General features: G+C 36.1%; 1 long non-coding RNA gene across 3 annotated transcripts in view; it reads right to left on the reverse strand.

Moving 5' to 3' along the window:
• Positions 1-5,752: 5,752 nt before the first annotated feature.
• LOC107970850 (uncharacterized) overlaps positions 5,753-10,968 on the reverse strand; it is a 293,982-nt gene continuing 288,766 nt past the window's right edge. For 2 of the 3 annotated variants that reach the window (XR_010155393.1, XR_010155394.1), the window contains exon 5: positions 5,754-8,339. This is a non-coding gene — a long non-coding RNA (uncharacterized LOC107970850). Of the gene's footprint in view, positions 8,340-10,968 lie in introns of all 3 variants that reach the window. The other variant, XR_010155392.1, reaches the window with a different exon arrangement.

Genomic DNA, 10,968 nt, shown 5'->3' on the forward strand with positions numbered 1-10,968 from the left:
CTTGAGCAAGCATTTCAGACAGAGAGAGTAAAGAATAATAACACTAACAGCAAACACAATAGCAGTTATAATTTATTAATACCTACTATGTTGTAGAGACAGTGCAAGATGCCTTAGAGATATTTTTAATCATATACAATTTAATCACATCAATCTTTATTTCTAATAAGTCTAGGATAGATAATTGATATTAGAATCCAAGAAAAGCATATAACTAGGAAGGCTGGATGATGTCTCGCTATGGAAACCTTGAAAATCCAGGTAAGTAGTTGATATTTCAACCTATAGGCAGCAGAAGCCATCTCTGGTTTTCACTTGAGATGGGAATGTGATCAGATGGTAGCAGTGGAAGGATGGTGAGAGGAGAAAGAGGTAGGGGGCTTGTTAGGAAGCCATGGTAATGGTGCAGATATAATGAATGATCAAAGTAGGTGCAGGACAATGGAAGCTGGGGGACAAATTTGAGATCATTAGCAGGGTAATATTAATGTGATTTTTCAATTTGATAAGATATAAGATTTTCTTGTCTTATAAACTCTAAATTTCTAATTTTTAGGATAAACTAATATTGTCTACAAAGGGATAGGATGTTGTATGTGAGATTAACCTGCATTTTTCTCCTTTCCTCCTCCATTACTGCTTAGCCCATTGTGTGTTAAATTGCCTTTGACTCACTAGAAAGTTTCAGGAACTTTTGAGAAAAAGAACAGTTACAATTTGTTAATTTATCTCTTGTTTTTTAAAAAATTATTTTTAAGCTTTGTGGAGTGTCATGTAAATGAAATTGAAGAACAAGCTGTCAAAAATGGATTTGCTCACTAGGAAATCTTAAAAATAAAATAAATATTAAGAAAAGAGAATCTGGCTCAAGAGTCAATCTGTGCATGCTACAGTGATATTACTGATCATCATCAGTAGAAAATTCGTTTTGAAATATTTTTCTAGTTATGGTATTGGCTTGTGATAACTCCTCGAAATTCTTTTCACTTGTTCCTTGTTTAGGATACAATGTTGTCAAACTCAGAGATCAGACTCATAACTTCAGTCTCATTAGCAATATCTACAAATCAACAAAAACTGTAGGCTCAGGTAAAGTAAGCACAAGAATAATAAAATGTGAGCAATATTAATTGTCTTATAATTAGGATGTCATTTATTGTATTAATGCTGAAAGAGAAACTTTATTCTAAGAGTTGGTCTCTAGTTTAAGCTAACTGTGGAACTTCCCAAAAGGTATATTCTGTTTTAAAATTATCAAGTATACATTTGAAGGTGACATCCAAGTTCATGCCAGTAGTACAGTCACTCATATTCTATGCTTTCAGAAAAGAAGTTACAACTTAGTACAAAGTGTTCTTGAAGAATGTCTCCAATTTCCTATATTAGCTGCAAACAAGATTCTAAGCGCTAATAATTTATGATGAGCTCCTGTGAATTATGAGTTTGTCTCAGATTGAAAATAGATTCCTAAATCATTTCATTTAAAAGTAGATATTTCCTACCACACTGTATCAAAATGTATTATCTGTCACTTTGAGGATCATTTAACATTTTCTATAAAGTTCACACTAATTGGACCATTTCTGTAACATTGTTCACCTAGAAATGCCCACATGAGGACCTTTTCTATACTTTCTCTTTCAGTCATGGCTAATGCTTCTCTCGTAATCCTGTTGTCTCTATTCTTCACCAAAAGTAATAAAATACTAAGTCTGTAGTGAAAAGAAAATGACTTGGCTGTCTAGAATACATTTGACTAACATATCTGAGGAACAAAAATTTCAGAGAAGCCTTTATTCTCATAAAATTGTTTTTCCTGTTTGTCTTTACAATTAACATCAATGGCAAAAAGGAGATAATTCATTTAAATTATATAATATTTTATGCTTTACAAACAGAAAAACCTCTAAGGGAAATATTATTGTTATACCTATTTAAACATGAGAAAACTGAGGCTCGGGAAGAGAATGATCATATAAGCAGCAGGTGGTGGGGCCAGAATTTGCACATTGGTCTGATTCCATATCTAGCTTGACACGATATCCCAAGTATAATGTTTGTGTCAATACCAAGAAATAACAGGAGATTTATATATAAGCTACAGGAATTTTCTACCAAATGAACATTATACAAAAAGAGGAAGAATTCTTACTTTGCTAGTGACTGCTGACTGTTCCCATAATGTATAGGCAGCCCTGGTACTTAGCACAGATATTGAGGTCTTCACCTTGGCAGGGCCAGAGCTCTTACACATCAGCAGAGGAATAGTTGGGAAAAGGGTGGCAGAACTCAGGGCCAAGTGGGGGTAGCTCATCTATAAAGGTTTTAGAGCAGAGGTTCATGTTACAGTATTTAGTGAAATGGTATACACAGAGTCCATCTTCTCCCCAGAGTTCCCATGCTATCTAGGAATTTGAGTAATGTCATGTTCAAGTACTGACTATCACGCCTACCTCAGAACCTCTGCTCCCCTCCAGCTTCCAGAGTCCAGTCTCAGATAAGTAAACCATATTCAAATTCTCTTTTATTTGGATGGGATATCCACACTTTCCTGGCAATTTGAATTCCATTGAGTTACCTATTCTGGAAGGCATGATGTAAATTCCCCATTTTCTTACGTCAGTCAGCTAATGGAAGTGTACAGACAAGAGGGGTACCGTTCAGCTAGCTTAACCCACCAGCCATATCTCATTTCTAGCTTTGGCTTAACCGGACACCCTTGACATTTAGAGGCAGCAATAACAAATAATACTAAATGAAGGATCTGATACAGAGGACAGTGTATATACTGTTTTTAAAATTTGTACAGGATTCATAAATTTGCTTTGGAATTTGTGCCCAGATTTAAGTGATTAAGTTTATGTAGAGCAGGTTTGGATATATTTGACTCAAAAAATATGTGTGAAAGTCAAATATTCACCTTTCACAAATTTATAGGTAAAATATGGCAAAGAAACATACATCCTACCTTTAAAAAAGAAACCCACAAAAAACAATTCTGTCTACTTTCCTAAGAGCAATTCAAGACCATGGAGAGGATTTTATATTTCTTATTGTCTTCAGCCCAGCTCATCTAATTCTTAAGACATAATCGGTGTTCAATACACATTTCTTGTATAAATGAATTCTTTTTTTCTTATTACAGGCATCTTCATGTTTTCAAAGTTACTGATTTGCTGACATAGGGAAAGCTGAAGTACTATAGACATTTTAATGTATTTCCTTATCTCAAATTAATTTAACATAACTTAGACTCTTAGATATAAAGGCCTTTTGAGATTGGAGTCTATGATTGACAATGATGTTACTTTCTGACAGTGTATATTTGTAGCCTAATTCTATTGCAAATTGGGGCGGGGAGGGGTAGAAATATTTAACTATTTAATATAAATTGATGTTTCCTCTTTCTTAGTGGAGAGTCATGGCTGGGAAGAAGCTGCCCAGCTGGTGGTTACTCTACCTACCCTTTGCATGTAGGTTGGACCATACAAAAAGATATTGCCAATGGAAAGGCAGAAGAAGTGTTGTGACTCACTTCCATGCAAGGCTGTCAAGAAGGAAATGTGCCTTCTGCACTGGAGACTGGAGAGGATGGCAGACCTGGATAATGGAACAACCTGGAGTCCTGGAATCATCTTGTAGAAGAAGGCTGCCCTCCAGCCAGGGACATATACAATACAGGAGCATAGGATAACCTTGTATTGTGATAAGTTACTGAAATTTTGGAATTTATTTGTTCAACAGCTAAAGTTACCTAACTACGTATACATTTGTAAACATGTAACCAATAACTGGGGAGAAAAGACCATGCAACCATTTCAGAAACCCTTGCATGCAGTGCTACAGAAATACCAGATACAGCAGGGAGAATATATAAACAGGCTGGGAGAACAAGGATGGGAGGAATTGCAAGGTATCTAAAGGAATCTCTCAAAGCCGTGAAAGAACAGAATAAAAATAATTTGATTTAAAAATATGTGTGGATTGCTAAGAAAGAACTTTCTCTCTTCATAGAGCTGTACTGTTGGTAAAACATGGTAGTGAGCATAGCATGGCCATGGCCACTAAGTTATGTTTTTTCATCAAAGTGTTTAATGTGAGTCTTCAAGGACATTATTTTTTCCCAACAAAAAAAAATACACTTTAATGTTAAGGAAATATCAAAAATAAGACTCTCTGAATAATGTTTTTAATCTGATCTTACTTAAACTCAGCTATTCTATAAAGTGAAGATTATTTATTACTCAGCCATATGTTAACTGATAATCTGTATATATGAACTATGGTGTTTAGCTTTATTATTCTTCTGCCCACCAGAAAAAATTCATTTCTAGATTCTTTCCAAAGGATATTTTTGCTATTATCATTATTATTTTCTTTTGGTTAGGAAAACTTAAGGCCTCTCTTGTGAAACTGTGACACACAGTAATGCAAAGAGACTTCTGTGATGCCACTTCAAAGACCCAATCATTTCCATGGAGCAAACACCCTCATTTCCACTTGACAGCAGCACTTGCTTATAGTCTTGAAGAAATTCTTCTTCCTAACAACCTTTCTTACAATAGAACCATCCTTTCTCTCTGACTGACCTAATACAGTCAGAACTAGTTTGGTGAAAACATATTTTTAAAATTATGGCCACAAATTTCAGTAATAAACTGATACTTCTCAGATTTTTGTACAAGTTTAAAAATGTGTATCTTTGATTATTTTGCTTTTCCTCCAATTATGATAGTTTCCTGGAGTCTAATAAATGTGGACTTGTGTGTGAATGTCAGCTCAGTTGTAGAAAGTTGTTGGAAATTCATTTCTTAAAACATTATACATTATTTCTCACTTCTAGAATATTGAATGGGCCTAAATCCTTTTTATTCATCTACTGTTAGCTAGAGCCTAGTAGAGGGTTATATTTCTCAGTTTAAAACAACATACTCAGCACACCAAGTGGAACCAGTGCTGTTGAATATGACAAATAGTGCAAATATTTAACTTGGGTGTGCTCATTTTCATTTTTGTTTTGCCATCAACAGCATTTTGTTTTCATTCGATTATTATCACATTCACTTTTAATTTCAATCCTGTTGTTATTCAGCTGGAAATTCTGAGATACATTTGCTATATCACCTATGGTTTTTAGAACAGTGCTTAATATACATTAAATTCCCAATAAATATATTTAACTGTCTTAATTATTAAAATGAAGAAGAATAAAGAAATTAGGGAAATACATTATTTTGTTGCTGTCGACTTAGTTGAAGATTCTGGATTTTTGTAACAAGCTCAAATCAGGATATACCCTGTGGTGATATGATAAACTCTGTTGGGAGTTGTGCTTATTCCTTTCAGGCCTGCAGGCAGAAACACCCACACGAAGAGAGCTCAGCACCCAGCTGTCCACGGGATTTCCCTCTCGGCATTGTAGATGCCCTCTTTCTTCTTCCTCTGCATTTCTCCTACAACAGTGACTCATTTAGAACTATGTTAAGGGGCACGCCAACCAGACAACTGCCAAGGATATCAGTTGTTAAGGAATGCTAAGGCATCAACAGAGTAAATCAGGAACAGGTGCCGGTTAACTCAGGTTTCCACCTGCACTCGATGAACAAAATGCAAACTGGTATTGCTCTGCCAAGAGGAAATACAAACACCCCTGCTTGACGGTGCCTATCCTGTTGAATACTCTGAGGATCCTGAAATCAGCAATTACAGCTGAAATTTCTGAAATGAAAGAATGCATGGCACAAGCCTATTTAAAGTGAATACATAGTTTATTATCCAACTGTTCAACCTTTTAGTGGAGTTCACAGAAAGTTTTCTGGTTCAGAAAATTGACAAAAACCAAAACCAACAACAACAACGATGACAAAAATAGAAGACAGAAATATTTTTCTTATTTTTCATCTTCAGAAGACTGAATCTGCCTAAGTTGGTAGAAGTGCATTTAGCATGTTACCTCTTTTAGTGTATGATGTTATTAACAGGAAATAAGTTTCTCCCTTTATCTCTACTGTTGAATAGATAAATATTTTTGGTTTGAAGGGGAACAATGTATTAGTACGTCTCAGTTTAGGCCTGAACTATTTCTGTCAACTGGATCTCCATTTTTATGGGAATCACTGCTGTGCAAACCTGACTCACTTTTGTTCTCTGATTCCAGTCCAAATTCATCTTGCACCTTGAGAATATTCACTCTGGGGACCGGTCTTTATTGCTGTGTGTGCTCTCTGCTTTAACCAACATGAAAAATAAAGAGTACCATCCAGGCTGTCATATAAATAATTGATGTCTAGTGGTGGTAACAGGTAGGCTCAGAGGAGAAAATGGTGCCCAGGGGACACAGAAGCCAAGCCCAGCTGGTATCAGTGACCTGCAGAGAGGGCGACATCCAACATGAGGTAGTGAGGCATCCTCTCGGTTTTCTAGGCAGAGAAGTCCTAAATAGCATATGTGGACATTATTACTGGGTGTGTGGCTACAAATGAGAGACTTGATAACAGCACCTTAAATGAAAAATAGTGTATTTTCGTTACATGCCAAGAAATATGGAGCCAGCTAGCTTCTACACTAGTTAACTACTCAACAACATCACAGACCCAGATTTTCCACCTTTGTGTTCTGCAATTTTTAGCATTTTGGCTTTCATGCTCATGTCCATAGCTCATATAGCACTATGGCAGCTGCTGTTTATATTCCAAATTCATGTCGAAGCTAGGAAGAAGAAAGAAATGGGAGGGCTCATAACAGAGTGTATCTCTTTCCATCAGCATCAGAAGCCTTCCCAGAACCACTTCAGAGTCAACTGACACTTGGGTCACATGACCACATTTGGGTATTGAAGAGCTAAGACAGCTGGAAACAAGTCTGCCATAACTGGCAATGACCAATCAACTGCTCATCCCTGTGAATGTGAGAACATTGCCATTCTGAACAAGGTCAGAATTTTGTTAACAAGGGAAAAAGAAAAGATTGGAGTCAGTAGATAATGAAAAGGACCTGCTATTGCCACATGTCATTGGGGTGGGAGGTAAGTAGCAAGCAAGAGAGGAAGTAAGCAGTGTCCATCATCTTGCAGCTGAGAAGACAGTCTCTGAGAACACACATTAAGCATTAATTGGAAGTATTCTAAAGAAAAAATGGACAAGAAGAAAGACTTTTAGAAGGTGGGTGATCCTCTAATCCTAGAATAATATTGGTCACCAAGACTTTGAATATGTTAGTTCTTGACTAATATATAACTCAGGCTATAATAGAGAAGACAGAAACAAAAACCATTTTACATGAATGTAAGAGAGGAGGCTCTACTTGTATCCATGGCAGGAATAACAGTAACATTTCTTCCTTTCCATCACATTATTGTCCCCTCTTGAGAATTTTCAGTTTCACTGTTTTGAACTTTGAATCCAAAGACTGCTGAGAATTTTAGGATATTGAATAGGATACACATCTGAAGGAGTGGGCTATTTGGGAATCAATGGAAAGAAAGAGGAAAGATCCATTTATTCTGTTTGTAAATTTGGGATAGGAAATACCAAATTTAGAGGATAAAGAGCATAGCCAAGTTTTCTTTTTCTTCTAATATCAGAGTCACTACCTATAAATACATTTTTTATAACTTGGAACTGTTGATGAAAAGAATGGATATTTGAGAGTTTGGATATTTGTGGGTGAATTCTTTCATAGGTATATGAGGATGTATGTTAATAAAATTAAAAGTTGTTCTGGAATATGAATAGTTAATTAGGAATAATTGTACTGATCATCAAGGTTTTTGTTTTACTTTCATCTTCTACTGCCTTACTTTTATCTTCTTCTGCAGCAGTTTCTTGCTGCTTTGAGGTGTATTAGTAAAGACCCTTTGTATTGAAAATGACAGAATAACAATTTATATCTTAAGTACAAGAAAAAAAAAAGGAATTGTAGTGCCCAGTATAAATAGAATGTCAACGGTTTGGTCAAGGGTTTATTTTTATCTCTCTGGCTCTCACTTCTCTTTTTCCTGTGTTTTGGCTTAATTTTATCTTCCTTTAGATAGTCACTTCCATGCAGCCCTAGAAGATGGCTGTCAGCAGTTCTAGTTTATGGTAGCTATTGATTTGAGAAGAACAGAGTCATACTTTCTCCCAATGTCCCTGTATCACACACATTAACAGGGAAGGTTCTGATTGGCCTTGTTTGGATTATGAATCCATCACTGAACCAATAAGCAAGGAGACATGCTATTCTTGTTGAATGAATCTGGATACTGAACTCATACCTGTGGATGAGGGGTGAGGTGGCAGGATTGAGCCCATCTGATCCATACCGAAAACAAAAACAAAAATTCCCAAAGGGAAAGATACCTGTTAGACAAAAATAATAATAATAATAATAATAATAATAATCATCATCATCAAAATAATAACAGCAACAAACACATGTCTGCTCATAGGGCAAATTAGTATTTCATGGACTCTAACACTTAAAAATAGGAGGCATTGTTTATATTTTGCCAGACTTGAGAATATAATTGTAATCATAATCATACCTAGGAAAACTTAGATAACATAAAACACCCTCACTAATTTGGATCATGTTAGTATAATTACAATATCTTCTACTAGCACTGCATGGCACACTGGGCCAGGTATTATATATTTTTCCCCATATAATTCTTAGAGTAATTACATTTTTCACATGAAGAAGTTAGGGTTATAGAGGTTAAGTTGCTTAAAGCCACACAGCTAACTAATGGTAGAATTCTACTTTAAAGGCCGTTTCATTATATAAAAATTCATTATTATTTACTGGTTGGAATCTGTTTATGTTATCTGAGATAACCAAAAGATTCTGAAATTGAACTATTGTTTTCAAGGATATAAGCTAACAACTAGAAAAATGTTACTTAGCAGAAGCCTTTGGCTTCCCTCTTTATTCTACAAATTTTATTTTATATTTTATAAATTTAATATATAAGAATATTTTTTCCCTAAACTAATAGGAAAAATATTCATCTTCTGAATAATTTAAATGTTCTCATGTACAATACAAAATTAAAAGGTATCATCTTTGAAGACATATTTGCTAAACTTAAGATCAGTCCTTAACTACATTTTCACAAATTTGAAATTTGTTGGAAGCAAATTAATGTTCTTTTTCTCTATTAAAAAGGCTTTAAAAATTCAGTTTCTTTCTCTATTAGCATGTGTACAGAGAAGTGTTAGTAGAATGCTGGGGGGAGATATTTGAAAAGATCCAAAATAAACTTATAAATTAGTTATAAAGAGCGCAGCATTAATCCGTAAGATATTTTGTTTCTTTCAGAGCACATTTTTTAGGTCATCATTCATCAATCAGTAAACATATTTTGTGTGCTAGTCAAATATGTTGGGCATTGGTATAGGAGCTGCTAACCCAAGTAAAAATATGGGATTCCTGACTTCAAGGAACTGAGGGTCTAGTATGGGGGACAGGTGAATAGGCACATAACTAAACAGTGTGAGGAGTGTCAGGCAGCATACACACAGTGAGCTCTGGAAATCCATAGAAATGTCTTCAGAGACAACTTAGGGGATCAGGGTTGGGTTGGAAAAGTAATGAGGAAAGCTTCTGGGAGGCTCCGTGCCTGAAGTGGATTGTGAAAGATAAATATAGGGAACGGATGATGAGAGGAGAGGGATGTGAAAAGGTTCAAAGCAGAAGAGGCAGTGTGTACTAGGTCACCATCACCTATAAGAGTGACAGATAGAAGAAGGGGTAGGGTGGAAGAGGTATTTAGATGTCTAAAAATAGTTTAGTATAATTAAAGGTAGAATGTGGTAAGAAGAGAAGTGGGGAGTGATGGAAAAAGAAGCATTTGTGTCCCATCCCACCACTACTAATAGACAGCATTTTTGAGCCTCACTTGCCTTTAAGTAGAGAGATTCTGCCATCCCAAGAAGCAGTGACAGAACAACATGTGATCCAAGAGGCAGGGACCCAAAGGCAGACAAAGGCCATAAAAGGAAGATACTAGCTGATGCCAGGAGGTGCCAAAGGTTGTAAGTGGGAAAAGGAAATGACTGAAAACTGGGGGAAGAAAGTTATGTTAATGGCCACACAGGAAACAGTGGCCGAGCATTCTGACCAAGAGTACCAGATAGTTGCTTGACCAGTCTTTCCTTTGGAGGCCGATAGACTCATAAAGGTTTTTTCACCAGATAAAAGACACAGAAGACATACTACCATTTGGCTGCCAATGTGGAGAATGACTGCCAACTAAGGCCAGACAGGATTATAGGACCACACTTCCTGAAAGAGGAACAGTATTCTGTATAAGGCCAGGGGCAGGGAAAGGCAGAGCTATTTTAGACTCATTGGCCTTCTCCTTTCTGACAAGAAATAGTGCTAGTGCCCCTAGAAGACTATTAATAACAATCTCTAATGATGAAGAAAAAACACAGAATCACACATTTTCCTGCTGTACTTAGGGAAGCACAATGCTAATACCCTCTTCATAGAAATAGAACTCAGAAATGCAAAGTACTTTCTTGTTTATGGGAGATTGAGGAAGAGAATCATATTTCTTTAACATTATGGTCATGTTTAAAATGACTATATTAAATGTTAAGAGAATTTTATTGATATAGGAATGTTTAACATGTAAAGAAAAAGTATGTGGGGGTAAGTATCTGACAATGAGTATTTCCAGATGTGTTCCAAGACATTGTTCTCCTCATGTGACTTGCTCCAGAAACATATTTAAGCCCAGCCACAGGAAATTACAACCACTCCCTCCCTATTGGATTGGCCCAAATCTCCTTCTAGTTCTTCCCGATATTCAATTCAGGCCCATCTTTCTCTGAAAACACAAGTGGATGTGCTCACCTGACACCCCTTCTTACAAGCGGTTTTGGTACTTGGAGCCTGTCTCACATACCCCACTGCTGGCAATAGAATGAGAGATGACTTTGCTATGGGAGTTATTCTTCATAGGCATAACCCCTTGCTCTT

The sequence above is a fragment of the Pan troglodytes genome, chromosome 2, assembly GCF_028858775.2.
Source record: "Pan troglodytes isolate AG18354 chromosome 2, NHGRI_mPanTro3-v2.0_pri, whole genome shotgun sequence".
NCBI lineage: Eukaryota > Metazoa > Chordata > Mammalia > Primates > Hominidae > Pan > Pan troglodytes.